The 22,133-nt window shown below is 40.3% G+C and overlaps 1 long non-coding RNA gene across 1 annotated transcript; it reads left to right on the plus strand.

The window, feature by feature from the left end:
• The first annotated feature begins 2,020 nt into the window (after positions 1 to 2,020).
• On the plus strand, positions 2,021 to 12,294 carry LOC141413896 (uncharacterized). Its single transcript, XR_012438894.1, has 4 exons — positions 2,021 to 2,223; positions 4,195 to 4,437; positions 8,873 to 9,056; positions 9,148 to 12,294. It is a non-coding gene; the product is annotated as an uncharacterized lncRNA (long non-coding RNA).
• Positions 12,295 to 22,133: the final 9,839 nt, after the last annotated feature.

The following is a 22,133-nucleotide window of genomic DNA, read 5'->3' on the forward strand; positions in this document are numbered from 1 at the left end:
CCCTGAGAGTCATTATCTATGACAATGTGTGAGATCCCCAGCATGAGAGACTTTGGATGTCCAAGAAATCTGCAAAATACCCTGTAAGAGAAAGAATCATCCTAGCACCATCAAGTCCAGAGAACGAACTGCTTCATAAGCACAACAGGAATAGTGAAGAACAGACTTTCCTGTATCTATAGCCTCCATCCTTTTTACTGCTCCTCTCCTTCCCTGTTCTTCTGGAGTCTGGAAGAGAGTTCCTTTTTTATTTTTTCACTGTTTTCTATAATAACTCTGGTCATTTATAGGGAATTTTGTTCAGGCTTTTGAGCATCTCTGTCTGAATTTGCTGCCTCTTCTTCTTATGTGTCTGGTCCTGCTCATCTTGGGCAGCAACTTTTGGCATCCATGATCCCTGCTTCATCCTGGTATAGTGAGTCCATTCAATCTGACCGTCCTTCTTCTGACCTCAGGCACCTTCTGCCCATGGCTCCTCTGTACACTTTGTTTCCTCTGTATCAGTCCACAAAAACATTTGAATCTCCATATATCTTGTGCAAACTGAGGGTAACTTGAACGCTTTTTGAGGCCCCTTTTCTGACTGAATACACCACACCCCATTTTCTACTCAACAAGAATCTCTGAGAGAAAGCAGGACTTCATCCAAAAACTGGTAAGCTCCTTTGTTTTTGCGTTTTACAGGGTCTCATGGGTTCTGAAGGCCAATGGAGGGCAAATAGAGTCATTGATCAAATAATGGTGATACCAGAACAAGGATTCTCTCTCTAAACCAGTTCCCAAGCAGGAAAGAAGGTATCTGCCTCACCACACACTGGTTTTATATCTGATGGCATATTATTAGACAAAGCATTAGGGAGCACCCTGTGCCTTTGAAAGTCCACCCAAAGGCTACCCACTAGGCAGACATTCAGTCACTGGATGTGGACATAAAGTCACTGGATTTATTCTGTTGTGTATGTGAAGTAATTACCTGTTTGTTACTACCCTCGGGTCACAATGATATCATTTACTCTGCTTATCCATTAACTTAGGTTTGGTGACATGCTTCTCTGTTGAATCAAGGATTCCCGATGCACATAGGCAAATGTATTATAGATGCACATTTATATTTCCCCGCATTGTAAATGGGTTTCAGTGGCTCATGTTTTAAAATGAAGAAGTGAATTGCTGAATAAATAGTGGTGTTTATCCTCAGGTGCCTCCTACATCAAAGGACAAGTTTATTTTGTAGAGTATTATGAAAATACAGCTCCATGAGGGAGTGCTGCTGACACTATGATCCAATTGCAAAGTCAGCACCGTTCATAACAAAGGAAAGCTCTCCTGGGTAAGGAATACAGAATGAAAGAGGAGTATTTGTTGTGCATCTGCTAGTGACCTCAGTAAGCATGTGCGCAGGGGTTCAATTATAAAGTTCAGAGACTTCCCGAACCAGGTATGTTAGCCCACTGTAGTCATAAGCTCACAAGCTCAGATAAATTCAGCAATTTGTCCAGGGTTACTCACATAGTTAGTGAAAAGTGAAATTCAGATCTAATTCTGTCCAGTTCTAGGAACCCTGGCACTGGCTCTTCAAGGCGATCTTTCTGCCTCAAGAATAGTGAGAACATCATGGGCCAGCCAGTGTCTGGGATCTGAGGCAGGAGCAATCTCCCCAGGAGAGTGGTGTTTCCAATCTGGGTCAGGAAGTTTCTGGGAGTTCCTGAATGTGATGAAATAGCCCTCGCTTTGTCCCTCTTAGGGTCTGTGTCTAGCAAACCCCTTGTCATTGAGAAGAGACCTTGCAAATACAAGGGGGTGTCTTGGTTCACGGGTTTGGTACTTGTGCCCTGACAGTGTTGTTCTTTACAGTTAATGAGTAACTTGACATCCTATTCTATTTATCACTGTTGGCATAATTTTGTCACCATGAGGTTCTCAACCAGGAGACTGTTACTTCAGAATTTGTACCTGAAAAACAGAATTGGACTGTGAACTTTGAGATTCTCCCTCTGAGTGGTAAAGTATTTGTTAGAATTTAGGTAGTGTCTCTGAAAAGCAGAGTGAAAAAGATATGTCCAAGGGAAACTACTGACAGAAACTACTGATTGAAGACAATATATCAAGATATGGGCAAGAGGACCAGAAGAGGGATAAAGATCTGGGAGAAAGGCACTTCCTAAGTATCTCATGAAGTGGAAACTATTGTCTTCATTTTACAGATGAGGAAACTAAGTCCAGGTAAGTTACATAACTCACCTAAGGTCGAGTACCTAATATTTGGCAGGCCTGAGACCTGAACCTGGTTTTCCTGTTAGAGTGCACACTTGCCATAATATCAGATGACCTATTAGGAAATACAGACTGCCTTCTCAACAGACAACTATTCCTCCTTGTCCCCTATGTTGTCATCTACTCCAGAGAAATGTAAACTTCTGGGAAATACTAAGGAAAGGTAGAAACACTTCCAACTATGGTGAGCCTTTGTCTTTCCTGGGAAGAATGAAAGGCCTCCGGGGACATGACAAGGTAGGAGAAATGGAGAAAATGTCTTAGGAGCAAGTGTTTTGTGTGCAGTTTCAGAAGCAGAGACAAGCAGTATTCATATTTGACACATGATAAGAAATTGCCCAACATGAATATTGTGGATATATTTTGTATTCGTATATGAAAATAGAACAATGAACCCTGTTGAAATTATTCTAAGAAGGGTGGAAGAGAGGATGAGAGAGAATGATGGAGGGGGTAAATCTAATTATGATATATTGTAAGCACATATGTAAATGTCACAATATAGTCCCCCTGTTATATGCTATAAAATATTATATGCTAATAAATATATTTTTAAAAAAATTAATTGCTGAACAAATGAACTGGACAGGCAATTCTCAAAAGAGGAAGTACAAATGGGCAATAAATACATGACTATTGCTCAGCATCTTTGGCCAAAAAGGAAATGCTAATTGAAACCACATTAAGATTCTACCTCACCTCAATTAGAATGGCTACCATCAAGAACACAAATAAGGCAAGGATGTGGGGAAAAGGAACCCTTATCCACTGTTGGTGAGAATATAAATTAGCGCAACTACTATGGAAAGTACTAAAGAGGTTCCTCAGAAAACTAAATACAATCCAGTAATAACTCGCCTGGGTATATATCCAAATGAATATAAGTCAGGATACAATAGAGCCACTTGCACACCTATGTTTATTGCAACACGATTCACAATAGAAAAGCATTGAAAACACCCAAATGCCCTAGAACTGGTGGATGGATTAAGAAAATGTGGTATATTTACACAATAGAGTATTACTCATTCATAAAAAAAAGAATGAAATTATTACTTATTGTTTTCAGTAAATGGATGGTACTGGAGATCATCAGTCAAGCAAAGTAAGTTAGGCTCAAAAGTCACATGTTTTCCTCATGTGTGGAAGCTACACCTAAAAGAAAAATGTATATATAAATACATATATGTATTTATATGATCTTACAGACATATACAAAAAGAGAATGTGAGAGAGAACATGATTATAATAGCTGGTCTGTCTGAAGGGACCAGGAAGAAGCAAGAGAGGAAATACATTCTATCAGTGTATAAAGGTAATATAACAAAAAGCACTGTAAACTGTTGAATAAAAGGGAAGCAGGGAATAGGTGAAGAGTAAGTAATAGAGGAGGGTTAATCTGATAAAAGTACAATATATGCATCCGTGAGATACCATGGTGAAACCCCCTAGAACAATCAATATATTCTTAGAAAATGAAGGACAGGAAGGTAAAACAAGTCCTGTCTCGGGTGTGTACCAGTGGGTGTGTACCAGTGGGAGGGGGAAGAAAAAAGGAGATGATGAAGAAGGGTGAATATGGTTGATGTACTTTGCATTCCCATATGCAAATGGAACAATGAAACCTGTTGAAATTGTTCTAAGAAGGCAGGGACTGGAATGAGGGAGAATGGTGGAGGGGGGAATCAATTAAAATACATTGTATGCACATATGTAAATGTCACAATGAATCCCCCTGGACTGCAAATATATGCCAATAAATTTTTTTAAAGAAAGACATTACTCATGAAGAGCACAGATAATATCTGAAACACTTTAAACAAAAGTTCTGGAGCTCAGCTTTCTGGAGTTAAGGATTCTGGAGCCCACCTGCTTCTGAAGAAGATCCAGGGCAGTTCTGTCTTGTTCCATGTCATCAAGGAGACAGTAACAGATCTCGGAGCTGACCTTGAGGAGATGTCTTGGAACTTTGGTGCTGATTCAGAATACAGAGTCATGCTGAAAGTCTGTAGTGGGCCAGATGCTCCAACCTGCTGACCTGCAGGTCAGCCTGCAGCCCAAGTACAAGCAGAGGGTCCATGTGCCCAACATGACATCCCTGAGGACTGAGAACGTGACTTCACAGACCCTGAGCAGTACTGGGCTCAGGCCAAAGTAATTGAGGTAAGAGCATGTGTCCCAGTTTTCCACCTCAATGCCTATAGTAAGTGATACCTTCTTGCTCTAATCTCATGGTTGGCCACCCTCTTTTGAGCTTAAGTCTCATAGGTCACACTTCCCAGGATTCTACTCAGATACCAGGCACCAGTATGAATTTTCTTCCCATAAAATAAGGTGTGTTCATCACAGAGATAAGATTTACACCAGTGAGAAAATCATTTCAAGGTTTTGGAAAAGAAAAATGAAAATCTGGAGATTTTTACAATAACATTAATTTTTTTCTTTTTCTTCTTTTTTTTTTTTTTTTTGCTATACTAGGGTTTGAACTCAGGGCCTACACCTTGAGCCACTCCACCAGCCATTTTTGGGAAGGATTTTTTTCAAGATAGATTTTTCATGAACTACTTGAAATGTCTTATCTTAATATGCTGGGGGTCAAAAATTAGACATAGGTCTCATTGAACTAAAGTCTGTGCTAGCAATGCTATACTCCTTTTTGCAAATTCTAGGGAAATATTCATTTTCTTGCCGTTTCCATATGAAAGCAATTACCAGCATTCCTTGACTTGTGGTTTCCTGTATCTAAACTAGCAAAGGGGAATTGAATCCTTACATTGAATCCCTTAGACCATCTCTTTTGCTTTCTTCTTCCATTTTTTAAGGACCCTTGTGATTATACTGAGTTCATCCAGATAATCCATAATAATCTCCCTATGTTAAGGTCAGTTCTTTGCCATAGAAACTAAAATATTCACAAGTCCTGGGGATTAAGGCTTGGAAGTCAGTAAGGTCACAGTTTTCCAACATTTGAAATCTGTGTGTGTCCAGTCCTCCATGTTCTCACTGCTCACACTCAGCATCTGCTCAAAGCCAACATGAGGAAAAAAGAGAGAACTCCACAAATGCAGTTTAGTGTTGGACTTCTTAGGAAATGTTTTTAGTTAATTCTTTGTTTCCCAGAGTCTTCTGAATAGGGAACTATCTTGGAGATAGAGAGAGTGACTTTTGCAATAGTCGGTCCCCATGTGATTTGTAAGACTAACTTGTGACTCTGACTCTTCTCTTCCTGCCTACACCACAAATTCAATAACATGTCCTAACCACAAGCAGAACTATCATTTCTGGTCACTACCACTGCATCTCCAACCCATGCCTCTGCTGTGGAGAGCGTGAGGTTTTCTCTGGTCTCCCAGAGCTGGCCTGATTTCCTTCCTCACGAGAGCTGTGCATGCCCAGGTATTGTCTTAGCTGGAGATGTAAAGTAAAGACCCTGGACCAGGACAAGCAATTCTGTGCCAGACTCCTTCTCCTTCCAGAAAAGATCCCAATTCCTTAGAAATAACAGCCTCTGCCAAGTGCCAGTTTCTCTTTGAGAGGCTAAGATCAGGAGGGTTACAGTTCAAGGCCAGCCTGGGCAAATAGTTTGCAAAACTCCATCTCCAAAATAACCAGAGCAAAATGGACTGGAGGTGTGACTCAAGTGATAGAGCACCTGCTTTGTAAACACAAACCTCTGAGTTCAAGCCCCAGTCCCATCAAACAAAACGGGGGTTGGATAACAGCCCTTGGACAGTGAGATGCAGCCACCATTGCCATATGGGGGATTTTTAAGACTCGCTCAATCCAATCACATGAGGCTTAATGCACTAGGTACTGTCACTTGATCAATATTTTGCTTTGGGCAAATTGTGTTTTATTTGTAAACTGCTCCTATTTTCATATAAGGTGGTTGCCTGGGCTTCAGTGAGAAAATGGATGAGAACATGTGGCATGCAATGTGTTCCACACAGGTGAGGCTCCATTCTTTATCACTTCCTCCCCAAAGCCTGTACCCCTTCCTCAGATATGGCCCAACACACTGGCTGGTGCAACATCATGCTGGAGTACAGAGCCACAGAGGCCACAAAGGTCCTGAATTTAACCTTAAGAGCACAGTCTCCACAGGGAGTTAAAGTACAGAGGGACACAGGTGCTGCTCCCGACCCTTGGCCTTTGCAGTGAGTTTTTCTCTGAGACAATCCAACACCAGTCTCACCTATGTGGTCAGCAACCACATGGACCAGAAAAGTGCCACCTCAGACCTTGGTGACATCTGTGGTCAAACAGAGTGCAACTCACAGGAGTACGGGACGTCTTAGACCTCAGATAGCACTAGAATCTGAGGGTTCTGGGCTTTTCTACCTGTAGTGTTTATTATCACTACCAACTTTACCTTGTCACCTCATACAAACTCTGGGAGTCACATTCACCTCACACCTGCCTGTAAATGTCTCTCACATCCACACCCTTCCCTGCTGGTCCAGACATTCATCTTCTAGAACCTGCCCCTCCCCACCCATCATTCATGGAAATAAGTTTTTGGGAAAGCAGATAAGACTGTGACATTTGTCTGTATCATCTCTGGGAATAGCCTTCTAGTTACTTCCAGTAGGATTCAAGGCCTAGAATTTCCATTGCCCATATTGCTGGTCTCTTGTACACACTTCACACAGACCTGCTTGCTGTAGTTACCTTCTTGTGTGCTGCACTTGTAAGCATGTAAGGCATCACCTCATTCAGTTGAGTTGTCCACAGACACCTCATACTTGGTAAGGATGCATTTGTATATTTGAATCCTACATAAACTGGACACTATCAGGGGCCATATCTTTTTCTCCCTTGAATCCCTGTGCTAAGCACAGCTCTAGACAAAATTTTCTCACAATAGTTGTACTAAATTAATGAATGAATGAATGGGATTTGTTTTCAGCCTCAACATCTCTAACTCTTCCTCCAGGAGTTTCTGGAGGGATCTTATGTGTCAGTATCAATTATAACTACTTGTTATGTCCTCCAGCTACCTACTATCCTCGAGTCTCAAATAAATTTCAAAAGTTAACCCTCAGCTCCTACCACCCTCTGACCCTCCTGTCTGAGCTCCCCACTGTTCTTCCCTACTCTGTAGAATACCATTCCATTGTGAATATCTGGGGAATTTGTACTCCTGCCTTATGACTTAGTTTACCCACCATACCTTTTTCAGTGCCCTCCCTAAGGACCCTGTACAAGGTTAAATATCTAAGGCAGTGAGATTCCTCTATCTGGAAGCTGGTATTTTCTGTGTTCTCTCCTGGATGGTAAGCTCTTCAAGGGCACAGACCCTGTGTTGGTCATCTCAGTGTTCCCAGCACCAAACAAGAGCTGGGAGAATGAATGAAATTTGACATGCTCCTCCATCTTCAGCTTCTGTACCAAGATATTTCTTTTTTTAGATATGTCTTGATACTCTTTATTTCCAGAATCCTTAAATTACTAGTTACTAATTAAGGATATCCTTATTGTAATCCTTCATTGGACCAAGATATTTCTGATATTTCTCTCTATTTCCCCCTCACAATAGGTATATCCAGTTCTCTCTCACTTAATCATTCTTCACTCACTTATTGTGAGAGAAACAGATACACATGAACAAACCATATCTAGCCTCATGGGAGATATCCTAAGGTGGTTGGTGGCTGTGCTTTTTATTCAGGGAGCTGGAATGTGCCTTTGGAAGACTGATGCTGCTGGAGGCAGATTGCACTTCCCCTTCTGGAACTAGATAATTCCTATTCTTCCACTAAACCCTGGCCTCCCTTTCCCCTGAATTTTGATGCCAAGAAGTGAACCCTATAAAAAGTAAAGTGGAGGGAGACATGATGGCCTTGGGTTTACGGCAGTAGGGAATGTCAGAAGTTTCCCAGACTTAGAACCAAATACTACTTTATAAATGACTTACATGCAGGATTGCAGGAGGTCCACAGCATATCCACTGTGCACACTGAATGGAGCAGGGATCACAGGATGACAAGGCCAAGATGTGAGCTGGGAGTGATGACCAAGTTAGACACCCATAGGTCTTCCACTACCCAGCCCTGAGCATCCCATATCCAGGGATCTACTATTTATGTTCTACTATCTTCACTTCTTTTTGTAAATTGTGAACAATATTAACTAAGGATATTTATAATTGGTAACAATAGTACTTGATGTTTTTGAGGAATTCATAGCAGTTCATGTTTATGGACATTGATTGAATATTGGTCCTTCTGGGACCACTCTACTCCTCACACACTCCAGGAACCCTCTGTCTTACATTCCAGGGTATTGGTGAACAAGATCTGGAAGAAAAAGGGCTCTCTGTGATGTCTACATTAAGGTCCATAGACCAGACTGGATCAGGGATATCATTTCATTAGGGAAATACCTGCACTCAGAGCCTGGCTCCTGAAGACACCTACTTCCCCCAGCTTTGGTCCAACTCCAGTTCCCCATGATCTGCATTAGACTGACCTGGTTGCCATGCTTCCCTTGGTCCACAGGACACTTTCACTTCGTTTGGCACCTTCCTAATACATTCATAGCTGCCAAGCAAGGACTCTGTCTCTCATTAACATGGCTCCTGAACCCTCTCTTCCAGACACTTTGCCTGGCTTTATTGATGGCAAATCTCCACCACTGCTGTGTCACTGGTGTGTTTCACCCTGATAATCCAACCTGAAGCCTAGGGACTGTGAAGAGATATTAACCATGTCCCAGAGGAGAGACTTACAATGGGATGTTGATTCCCAAATTGGTGGTAGATAAAGGCAACATGGATGGAGGTGAGCCCAAGATTACCTTTGCATTTGATTTTGGTTTCTCTTATAACTAATGATTTGAAGGTTTCACAACCACTTGACTATTCATTGACAGTCCCAATCTTGACCTAACAATTGACACTGAAGAAGTCCTGAAATGTGGCTTCAACCTCTGCAATCTCAGTCCCACTGTGGATATGGATGTGGACCTGAAACACAGAGCCTCTCCTCCCTGTTTGATCAGACTACTCCTCACCCAAGGATCTTCTTGGAGGTATGCCTGTCTGTGCACCCTTAGGCAGGTCTGCTAACCTCAGAATGACTACAGATTGTAAATCAGTCCTGTGGCATTCCAACCCCTTTCAATTACATATGGCCAGAAAAGCTGTCATTCAGAAATAAAGGAAAAGTGAAGGCATCCAACCAACAAAAGATGAAAAAGTCAAAATAATGAAAACACCACCCAAGTCAATAAGGAAACAACAGACCTGAATAGAACTATAGATTCATGGATCTAAATACAAATACAGAATATTGTGTCTAACAGCAGCAGAGTACACATTCTTCTCCAGTTCATACTGGAGAGAGAGAGAGAAAGAGACAGAGAGAGAGATAGAGAGAGGAAAGAATGAGCAAGGGATACTGTCTGACAGTCATCTACACCTGCTGCTGTCTGCTCCTACCTGTGGTACAGCTCCAGGGCAGGTGAATGCTCCACTATAAACTTTGCAGGGCTTGGATGAAAACATTTCTCTTTTACTAGGGCACTAAGGTCAGGGGAAAAACCATGACTCAGAGCTTCTAATCTGACTTTCATTTGCTTTAGCACCTATCCCTCCTCCCAAATTGGGAAATAGCCATTGTGGATCCTCTTGCATCTCTCAATTTCCCAGAATCTGGACTCTGTTCCCTCCTGAGGCATGCACGTGGATGTCTGATGTGGAAGGATTTTTTAAATCCTTGCTTCTTATTGAAATTATGACCCTGGACAAGGTTTTTCATCTCTTTGGATTTTCAGGATGTTCCTGTCTAACATGCCTGTAATACTTAGATAATGCAGTTGTTTTAAAGATTTAATTCAACATATAGTGTACATTCCTTCAAGTAACACATGTAAAATCTCTAGCACACAGTAGATATTGAATACATATAGTCCTCATGTAACCCAGTTCTCAGCTGAGTTGTCCTGTGCTTAGACATTTAGACAGCATAGACATGACCTCCCATCAGGTTCCACAGAGGACCAGAGCCTTCTCTACAGTTTACGTCAATTCCTGGGTACTTACACTCTTGGATTACCTCTTATATCTCTTGTTCTTCCTGGACACTGCATGTCTCTGAGCTATGTTTCTCTCCTATCTAGCAAATGGTGGCACATATATCTTCTTCAGCTTCCTTTAGTTCACTAAAACATTACCAACACAAGCCAGTTGTGTCTCATAAACTTATCAAGGTTTCTGTGGTTGCCATGTGTCTTTGTGTACAGGTTATGCCTAATCCAGGAACTCTGGGATGTTGAAGATAAACTTAGACATCTGGAGTTTTAAAAAGTCCCTGGCACTCTGCCAGCAAAGAATGTCTATTAATGACAACCAGTGTGTCCTCAGCTTCTCCAGCCACATACCTGCTTCCCTCTCTGTAGGCACTTTTCATCACCTCTTCACACGCATTCTTTTCATAATTAAACAGTTGGCAAACAAGAAATCCCTTCAGCAAAGCGATAGAGACATTGCAGTGTGATGCAATTGAGACCTGATTCTTGTCACCCTGTGTTTGACAGTTGGCTAAACTTTTAGATTTTTGTCTCCTTGTGAGAAGTTTCTTGACCTCAGGACTCATGGACTGTCTTTGAAAGAAATTTCCCCATCACTTGGTAGGGCAGGGGAGTCAAGCCTATGCTAAATGTACTCTTACCTGGGCTGCTACAAGGCAGTAATGGTTGAGAGTACAGGCTGCACTCCAGAGAACTTAGTGGAGGCCACAGTGGGACAAGACAGCAGTTGTGATGTTGGGGATAATTTCTAGACTTTGTTGTCAGGGGTCCAGACCTGCTACATGATTAACTACTTAAGCTTTTACAGATTGTATAAAACCTCTAGGAGTTCAGTGTGAGAAATTATTTAACATGTACACATATGAGATCACAAAATTCTTTGAGGAGTGGAAGCATGAGTATGAGAATGCAGTTACCGACACAATCTACTCTAGCCTAACTCTGTTAGAGTAATGAACAACTTGGAGAATGGCTTGATCTTACTGACATCAATTCTTATCTGGGAAATATAACATAAAGTGAGTAAATTTTAGCTCCACCCTTGGGGTGGCAAATAACATGTGAGGGCTCCTAGAACATATGTTCTCTTATACTACCCCTTCTGATGTTTCCTCTGTGGGTGACAGAGCAGCAAGAAGCTGTGATGGGACCCTACTCTGAAGACTCCCACCTTGGCTGGGCCTCCAAGCTCCTAGGAATCATCAGCCTCCTTAGTGAGTGGCCTGGGATTCCTGGAAGGGAAGGCAATGGAAGGAACTGGGAGAGCTGGAAGCCTTTAGCCTTGGGAGGGTTTTTAGTCTCTGATGTCTTTACTGGGAAAAAAGAAAAAATCATCTGCTGTAATTTACAAGGTGTGGCATGGAAAGGGATGAATGGAAAGAAGGAAATGACTCTTTGATGGTGAGAGGCCTCGGGACCCTGAGCTAGGACATTTTTGGCTGCATGAAGGGAACTTTTACCAGGGCGTTGAGGCCACCTGTGCTGCATCAGCAAAGAACATCTAGAGCTCTCTGGGGAGACGGATGGAGACAGACAAGAAGCCTGTTCCCGGGGCAAAGGGATGAGAAAGCAACTCCCTGACCTGAAATGCAGAGGGTCCTCACCACCTCTACAGCCATCCTGTGAAGGACAAGGCTGACCTCCACCCCTGCTGTCTGAGCTAGAGGAAGCTCTTCTTGTGTGGGCTTCTTGAGCTTCTCAACTGAACAAGGAGCTTGGTGTGTGCATTCTTCAGCCAAGCAGGCTTGAGGTTCAGTTCCAAACAAATCACTAAGGAGAGGCTTCTGGAGGTCTCAGGTAAATCTTAAAATTGCTTGTGAAATTTACATTCCACTTCAGGGTTAGTTTTCATTTAAAATGTGAAAAGGAATTGGTCTTTGGATGAGAGGAATAGAATAGGAGGAAGCCCTTTAGTATTTCTTGGCATTACTTCTCACTGTTCTTGACAAAATTCTGGAAAAGCAGAAGGGTTGCCCATCAATTTTAAAATGGCTCTAGCAAAAAAAAAAAAATGTACTAGTTTTCAAGAAGGAAGACCATTTTCCATGAGGTTAGATGTGTGAATCCTGATCAGCAAGATTTTGGAGGCAGAGCACCCTGAAACCTTTATTTTGCAAAGGACAAGCAATGTCTGAGACAAAGATATCTATTCAACCAAATATTTATGGGTATGTTGAGAATTTGGAAGGAAACAGTATTTACTAACATGGCTATAGGAAGATGTGAAATTGTAAAAGAAACAATGGGGTGGCCAGGGAGACAGACTTTATAGAGGATTATGGTTGTACATATAACGAAACAAAAAATAGCGAGAAAATAGTAAGATCTAATGAACTGAATTTTGGTAAAAGCTTTTGCTTTCATACTAAAAAAAAAATCCCAGTCACTAAATAAATGTTCTGGGAATTATATGAAACTGAATGTATTTGAAAGCACTTGCAAAATAGGATATATTGAATGAACAATGGGCTTTGAAATAACAAGGATTTCATCTCTCCCTCTTTAAATAAGTAACATTTTTGTGAACAGCAAAATATAACACTTTTCAATTTCTACAATGTCATCTATCTAGAGAAATGTGTTAAATTGTATAGCGTTTTCTTGATAGGCATTGAGGATGAGTCATTATAAAAGCAAAGAGTGAAATAATGAAATGGAAGAAAGATGTAAGAAAGAAGAAATAAACACAAAAAAGGGAAAAAATAGGTCAGAAGAGAAAGAAAGAGAAGGAGGGAGGGAGGAAAACAAAATTAAGGAGGAGCAAAGATAGGGGAAAGGTGTAGAAATGGAAAAGAAAAGGGGAGAAAAAGAGAGTGAGAAAGAGTAAAAAAGATATAAATAAAGAAAAAAAAGACAGGACTTAGAATTTCTCACAGTGGGGATAGGTGATCTGAGCCTAGAGAATAAAAGTGATTTTCTCATGATCATGCAGGAACTGGGAAGGGATAAAATTGGTGGTCCCAAAGTCCTAAACTCCATGGTACTGGTGAAGCAAGATAACCTTGCAGTACACTTTGATTAGAGGCTGTCCTTGCAGGGAACATCACTCCTAAAAAGCTATGTCTACTTTATGGAAGCCAGAAGCTCCACAGTTGGTTTCACTTTTTCCTGGTTTCTATTTTGTCCTTGTTCAAGTTCTGTCTTCTCTGGGGGAGAGAAATGAATGATGAAGGAGTGATTATGAGGGCAGTGATAAAGAATTTATCCATATCATTCTTAAAATATTAAGCCCTTTTATGCACCAACATTGGAAGAGAAGTAAAGGGGGAAGGGGGAACATGAGCATGGCTTGATTCTCTCAAAATTTCCCAGAAAAACAAGCAGCTGTAGTGAGAGTGATCCTGGACTTGGGGACTCCCCTAACATGACAACAGCAGCATTTACTGAAATGTGGACCTCAGGTCTTCTGGAAGACAGCTGAAGAAAAAGAGCTCCTGCATTTATGGACTCCATGTAGAGACATGGAGACACAGCAGACAGCATGGGGAAGGGAGCTATGACTTCATATAGGAAGTGAGGGAAAAATTACTGTTGGTTTATGAGTGTGGTAAAAGAGGATGTGTCAGAAAAAGGAACAATGTTTTATGCTGATTGTTGAGTTTTTGAATTTTATACGATGGCAATGAATGTGAACTCTACCTTATAAACTCCACCTACTTCCTGCCCTTTCTTTTACTTCTCCTTCAGGATTAGCATCTTGTAGATCAGCGAGCTCTTGCTGCCTCCCTTCTCTCTCTAAGTCTCTGTGAGTCTTCCTTCCTTTCCCTCACAGCTTCTGAGACAGATCTTTCCTCGCTGGCTGAAGGCTGAATCCCCTATTCTCTGTGGCTCCCTCTTTTAGGAAGTGGGGAGTCTGACCAGGCTGGATGTTTGACCCTTGGTCACCAGATGCCTTTGCTCTGCTAAGCACTGAAAATATTTATGTCCCCTCCAGGAGAGACAGAAGGAGGATGAGATTGCAGCAGCCAAACTATAGGGTAGGAAGGGCCGAGATCCTGCAGTTGATGGACAGCGGGCAGGAGAGCTGATGGACAGCATCCTGGTCTCTAGGTCTGGCTCTGCTTGGGGTGAACCATGACAAGGTCACTCCAATCAGGAGCCATTTCTTTGTGACAGGAGGACTTGGACAGATTACCTCCCAGTTCCCTCCCAGTGTGACATGCTGGAGTTCTCTGCTTCCACCCAGATAGGACTCTGTTGTGTTACTTTAAGAACACTTCTCGGTCTTTCTTATCCTAATCTGTCCTGTCCCAGGGTCCACACGGGGACTGACAACTGGTGAGCCTATTCAGGTCTCCTTCAGAGACTCTGGACCATTCCTGTGATTATTTCCCCAGTCTCCAGGCAAGGAAAGGAATCCTCCTCTTCATCCTCCTCTGCTGACCCTCTGCTTTCTCTGCTTCTGTTCCTGAGGGAGGTATGGATCCAGTACCTCCAGAACACTTGCTGAGGGACATCATCTTCCTCCTCATACTCTGTGGGAATTTGATTTGCAAACCAAGGTCAGGAAAGTGTTTAAAAGATAGCTAATAAAAGCTTCAGTCAGACCTTTGTTGTACCTGTCTGTCTAGCACTAAAAACTAACTTCTTTCTGAATGACTGTCTTACAATACTAGCAGGTATAATCTTTGTTTTTACCAGAAAGATCCATGAAAATTTCCTTAGGAAGTTGCCCTGTTGGAGTCATCCACATTGCAAAAGAGGGCTGTTTCTCTGAGTCCTTCCTTAGGTGAAGCACTTAATCATTGTTGTACTGATACCGAGCAAGAAGACAATACAATGACATCGGTTTTTGCAAAAAGCAAGAGCTTCATTGTAGGTCAATAGACAAAGGGACAGAAAAAGTGCTCAAAATTTTCTCCTGGATATGGCAAGAAAGGAATTTCATTGGCTTGGATGAGGGCAATAGAGCTGGATGATGGCTATAACCTGCAGTCCTCACCATGTTCTCTGTCCCAGTTGAACCTGTGGATATTTTGTAATCTGGAAGTTTCTGGTCTCTGGATTACTTTGTCCACTCTGCAAACTTGGATGGCACCCCTGGATTCGATTAACCTGGCCCATGAGGTTCTTTTCTGACTGTTCAGTTTTTGCTCATGGAAGATTTTTGGTACTGCCAGGTTCTCAAGATCTAGCATTGCATCCTGAAAATCAGCTCTCATAAAAGTTTATAGAAATGAAAGCTGATGATTTGGGGCTCAATTTCACTACCCAAAATTTTACATTTAAACATGTGGTTAACTCTGAGTGGGATGGATGACCACATTGAACTGTACATTTATTTCCCTTATTAATTCACAAGGGAACCATGGGGTGTTACAACTGGCCCAAAGAGAGAATCTAAGAAGACCCTGGTGTGGGCCAGCCAGAACATTGCAGCCCTTCACAAATAAGTTCCCTGGTTCACAAGGGTTCATAGTGTTTCTGGGAATGTGTCATTTATAGTGCTAGCTTTAGTGGTGAGGCACACTTTCAACTTTTACTTGAAGAGCACTACTCATACAATTGTGTTCAATGTAACTTCTAACACATTTGGAATATAAAAATTTATGGGACCCAGAAAGTGTAAAAACTAAATAAAGTTAATGACATAATCTTTTTTTGGCAGTACTGGGATTTGAACTCAGGACCTTGCACTTGTTAGGCAGAGCACTCTACCACTTGAAACATGCCTTAGTCCTCTTTCCTTTGGGTATTTTTCTTTTTTTATGGATCTAGCACACTTTGTTTATTGCTTTAACAGGTTTTGGATGTTTGGATTATTTCTACATTTTGGCTATTATGAAATCTGCCACTATGAACATTCATGCACATTTTTATGTGAACATGTTTTCATTTCTCTCACATAAAAACTGAGGAATAGAATTCCTGTGTTATGTGTTAACTTTACGTTTAGCTTTAGCACCCTATCTCAAACTGTTTTCTAAAGTGTATGCACCATTCAAATTTCCACCACCAATGTATGAAGGTCCTATTTTCTCTACAACCTTGCTAATAATTGCTGTTTCTATCTTTTTTAATTGTAGCCATCATAGTGGGCACAAAGGGACATCTCATTGCAGTGTCAGTTTTCAATTCCTTGATAACCAAAAAGGTTAAGTATCTTTTTTTGAACTTCTTTGTCGCTGCTGTGCAAGGGATACATTGTGGCATTTACAAAAGATCTTACAATATATCATACTTGAATTCACCCCTCCACCATTCTCCTTTATCCCTCTTCCAGTCCGGTAATATTTTCAGCAGATTTCAATTTGCCATTTTCATACACGTGTACACAGTATTTGCATTATATTCACCCTCCTTCACACTTTCTTCCCCCTCCCACTGTTACCGAACCCCCAGACAGGACCTGTTTTACCATCCAATTCTCCAATTTTATAAAAGAAAAGAAATGACATTTTTGTTCATTTAAGATAATGATATAGGGAGTTTCCTTGTGACATTTCCATTCATCTCTTCTATTTTTCTTCTTTGTACTTTAGCTCCCTTAAGGTGATTTCAACAAGTTTAAAAATTCTATATTCAAGCTTGTATACAGAATATATCAGCATCATATCCACCTTCTTAACTTCCTTCTTTCACCCTCCCCTTAGCTTGACCTGTTTTCATAATATTGCTGTATTTGTATTAGGTTTATATTCCACATGTGAGAAAAAATATACGCTTTTTGGTCTTCTGAAAGACTCCTGTGCACCCATGTTCACTGCAGCATTATTCACAATAGCTAAGCTATGGAAACAGCCAAGATGGCTCAGTACTGATGAATGTATTAAGAAAATGTGATATTTATATGCAATGGAATTGACTGCCACAAAGAAGAATGAAATTTCGTTGTTTGCAGGTAAATGGATGGAACTGGGAACATCATCTTAAGTGGTTAGCTAGGTATTTTTCTAATAGGTATTTTTCAAGACATTTATGACGAGGCCAGCCTGGGTTGCAGTCCTCATAGTTACACTTCCCTGTAGCTGGGATAACAGGCACATGCCACCATACTGAGCATTTTTGGTTGAGATGGGGTCTCATGAACTTTTTGCCCTGGTTGACCTTCAACTGAGATCTTCCCAATCTCAGCCTCTATAGTATCAAAGATTATAGGAGTAAGCTATTCACAGCTAAATTTTTAAGTTACCTTTTTTTTTTATGGTGGCAGTGGGGTCTGAATTCAGGGCCTCACACTTGCTAAGCAGGCATTCTACCACTTGAGCTACTCCACCAGCCCTAAAAAAAAGACAAAAGGAGAAAGGCGGGGAGAAAAGGACAGTAGCCTGGGAACTGGGGATGTCTGACCCAAGTACACTTGGTCCCATAATACTCCTCATGATAATGACAGCAGCTAGCAGTCACAGAATTATTATTGAATACTGTGCTGGAAGCTTCTCTCCTCCAGTTAAAAGAACAGTTCAGTGAGATATAGGGAGTTTCCTTGTGACATTTCCATGTCATAAGCAAGAAAGCTGAAGCCAGAGAGGATAAGTAAAGCTCAAGTTCACATAGCCAGAAGATGGAGGACCTGAACTTTAACTCAAATCCCACTGACTCTAAAGCCCAATATTTCAACCACTCTGTTATACTATCCAACTATGTCACCCAGCTGACAACAAAATAAACTTCAGGTGGATCAAACACTGAAGATTAAAAATTGAAAGTGGAAAAGGACTTGAAGAAAACGAGAGAAATTTTGAAGGGATATCCCTTCCATTAAGACATGAAACACGTAAGTGCTAAAAATGTACTTTTCATTTCATGAAAATAATGCTTTGGTACATAAGTAAAATAAATTATAACATATTTAACTGAATTCCTAAGAAAAGTTCAATGACTTTTTCCACAGAAATAGAAACCATATAGTGAAACTCATGTGATATCAGAAAAGACCCCAAACAACAAAAGCAAAAAGAGCAAAGTTGAATAAATCACATCTATGATTTCAATATATTAAAAGCTATTGTAATGAAAACAGCATGGTACTGGCATAAAAACAGACACCTGGCCTAGACTAATGGAATGAAACATAAAACCCAGAAATATGCCCAAGTATTTAGTCAATTCTTTTGATTGTTGACACATGTGCTAAGAATATACAATGGAGAAGGGTCAATCTCTGCAGTGAATGTTGGCAAAGTAGATATTCACATGCAGAGGAATGAAATTAGATTTTATCTCATTCTGTACACATACAAATCAACTCATAATGGACAAAACACTTAAACTCAGATGTAACACAATAAGACTCTTAGAAGAAATATTAAGAAAAAAATTCCATGACATGGGTATTATTTTCTTGTCTAGGACCCCAAAGGCACAGCAAGGGAAGCAATACTCACAAACAAGATTATATCTGATTCGAAGGCTTCTACACAATAAGAAAGCAAATGAACCAACACAGTGAAGATACAAACTATGTCTGAGAGACATTATTTGCAAACCATACATCTGATAAGGGGCTAATGTCCAAAATATACAAGGAACTCAAGAAACTCAAAAGTAAGAAAATAAATCATCATATTAAAACATATTTTAAAAAATTTAAACAGACATTTCTCAAAAGAAGAGAATGGTATAACCAAAGATATACAAAACAATGCACAATATCTCTAATTATCAGGCAAACACAAATTAAAACTACCATGAGGTATCATGTATGCCTGTCAGAATGGCTATTACCAAAAAAATAATAATAAGCACTGGCAAGGATATAGAGGAAAGAGAGCCTTGTACACTGTTGGTGGGCAACAGTATAGAGGTTCCCTAATCAAGTAAAAATAGAACTAACCTATGATCCAGTGGATTCTGGGAAAATAGCCAAAGGAATTGAAGTTGGGATGTCAAAGGGATATCTGCACTGCCATGTGTACTGCACCTGCACCATATTTACAATAGCTAAAACATGGAAGCAACCCGTGTCCAGGAATAGATGAATATATTAAAAATGTGTTTTATATATACATGTATATATATATATACACACAATGGAATGCTGCACAGTGTTAAAAGAGAAGGAAGGCTTGACACAGGAAGAATTTATAGATTTGAAGAGAGGACTGGGTGTGGCAAACCCAGTGGATCCCTCCTGCTAAAAGGAGATGATTCTTTAAGGACAAGTCCAAAATCCCAATGACATTCATCAAAGAGATTGAAAAATCTACTCTAAAATTCATTTGGAAACACAAGAGACCATAAATAGCCAAGGCAATAATCAGCAAAAAGAATAACGCTGGAGGTATCACAATACCCAACTTTAAATTATATTACAAAGCAATAGCAATAAAAACAACATGGTACTGGCACAGAAACAGACATGAAGACCAGTGGAACAGAATAGAGGACCCAGATATGAATCCACACAACTATATCCAACTTATTTTTGACAAAGGCGCTAAAAATATACGATGGAGAAAAGACAGCCTCTTCAACAAAAACTGTTGGGAAAACTGGTTAGCAGTCTGCAAAAAACTTATATTAGATCTATGTTTTTCACCCTGTACTAGTATTAACTCAAAATGGATCAAGGACCTTAATATCAGACCCCAAACTCTAAAGTTGATGCAGGAAAGAGTAGGAAATACCTTGGAAATAATAGGTATAGGCAAGGACTTCCTCAATGGAACCCCAGCAGCTCAGCAACTAAGAGAAAGCATAGACAAATGGGACCTTATAAAACTAAAAAGCTTCTGCTCAACAAAAGAAATGGTCTCTAAACTGAAGAGACCACCCACTGAGTGGGAGAAAATATTTTCCAGCTACACATCAGACAAAGGACTGATAACCAGAATATACAGGGAACTCAAAAAACTAAACTCTCCCAAAATTAACAAACCAATAAAGAAATGGGCAAGTGAACTTAACAGAACTTTCTCAAAAGAAGAAATTCAAATGGCCAAAAAACACATGAAAAAATGTTCACCATCTCTAGCCATAAAGGAAATGCAAATCAAAACCACGCTAAGATTCCACCTCACCCCTGTTAGAATAGCCTTCATTAGAAACACCACCAACAACAGGTGTTGGCGAGGATGTGGAGAAAAAGGAACAAGTTGAATAGACAGGAATTTAAGTCTCCCTTAGAGTCTTCAGAAAGGCACACAGGACACCTTAAGACACCTTATTTTTATTCCAATGATACTCATACAAACTTTTTACCTCCAGAACTATAAGATAATAAGTTCAAGAACATGGCTCAAGTGATAGAGCACCTGCCTAGAAAGTGCAAGGTCCTGAGTTCAAACCCCAGTACTGAAAAAAAAAAGGTAAGTTTGGGTTGTGTTAAGATACAAGGTACATGGTGACTCAGTATGAAAGGAATTAAAAATAATACAAAAGTCATAGTATCTTGTGGTTTTAAATACTTCAGCTTCTCTGAAGTTTCTATACTGGAACCCTCTACTGGACTCCATATTTTGAACATCCAACTGTTTATATGACATTTCTACTTGAAAGGTAGCCTCCCATCTTGACAAGTCTATGTTTAAAACCTCTAAAAATGCTTCCTACACAATGTTCTCATTCCAGTCAATGTCTGCTCTGTCCTGACATTTGCTCCAGCCACAAAATGATGCCTTCAGCCTCACTTTTTTTCTTACACCCCAAGTACAAATGCTGCTCTTTTCATTCAATACACAAGACACACACCCCCAATTAAATATGACTGTCATCTGTCACCCAGACCATTTTAGTAGCCTGACAGTCTCCCTGATTCTGTTCTTGTTTTGGTTTGGTTTGGTTTGGTTTTCAGTAGTGGAGATGTAAACCCAAGGACACTCCCTTGCCAAGCAAGCACTCTACCACTTGAGCTACACCTCCAGACCTTTTGTTTTTACTTTGTTTTTTGAGGTAAGTTCTCATTAACTTTTCCTTGGTTGGCCTTGGACTTGTGATCCTCTTTCCTCCACCTCCTTAGTAGCTGGATTGCAAGCTGCTTTTGTCTTTAACTCCTTAAAGTTTATCCATAAACTAACAGCCAGAATGTTCTTTTCAAAATGTAAGTTGAATCATGTCACTCTTCCTTCACTGGACAGTTTCTGGAGAAACATAAATCAGTAACATTGATTTACATGTCTATATAGACCTAAAAATACAGACACAGAAACTATTGTGAAACTTATGTATTTTCTCCTACAAGAACTTGAGTCAAATCCTATTGCCATTAGAGTCCTTCTAATAGGCAAGGAATAATTTTTGTGACAAAAATTTTAAAACTTGCCAGAAGATACAAATATTTCAATGATGAAAATTCACTTCATTTATAAAGTTTATGAAAATTTCAATTATGGAAAGTTGGAAAAAACACAAAAAAGGAAGAGAACTTTCCTCCCTTCATCCAGATTTCTTAGGCAGCTCTCACGTCCCCTCTTCTGCTTGGTAAGCTTGACTCTCAGCTTCTCAAAGAACTTGAGGACCAAAAGGCCGTTGTCAGCACAGTCCCCACTCCTATTCCTGTTCAGTCAGCCATAAGCATAGCAGAGGCTTCTGGGTACTGGTTCTAGGGCTGCCATGTTCCCTGTTCTTTTGAATTTCCTTTGACTGCATTTAGTAAAAATCACATCTAATAAATTGCAAATAAGAGTGACTGACTGCAGTAAATAATGTTCTGCTATATTCTGAAAACTGGTAAGAGAACAGATGTTAAGTGTTCTCATAACACAAAAATAAGTATGTGAGTTATTGCATATGTTGATTGGTTTTATTCAGCCACTCCATAATGTATATATAAGTGGAAAGAACATTCTGTACACAATATATACAGTTTTATTAATTAAACAAATAAAATTGCTCTCCTTAATCCCTTGCCATTTGAAGAGCAAAATAATATGCTCCAGCAAGTTTTG

The sequence above is a fragment of the Castor canadensis genome, chromosome 11 (assembly GCF_047511655.1).
Source record: "Castor canadensis chromosome 11, mCasCan1.hap1v2, whole genome shotgun sequence".
Classification (NCBI taxonomy): domain Eukaryota; kingdom Metazoa; phylum Chordata; class Mammalia; order Rodentia; family Castoridae; genus Castor; species Castor canadensis.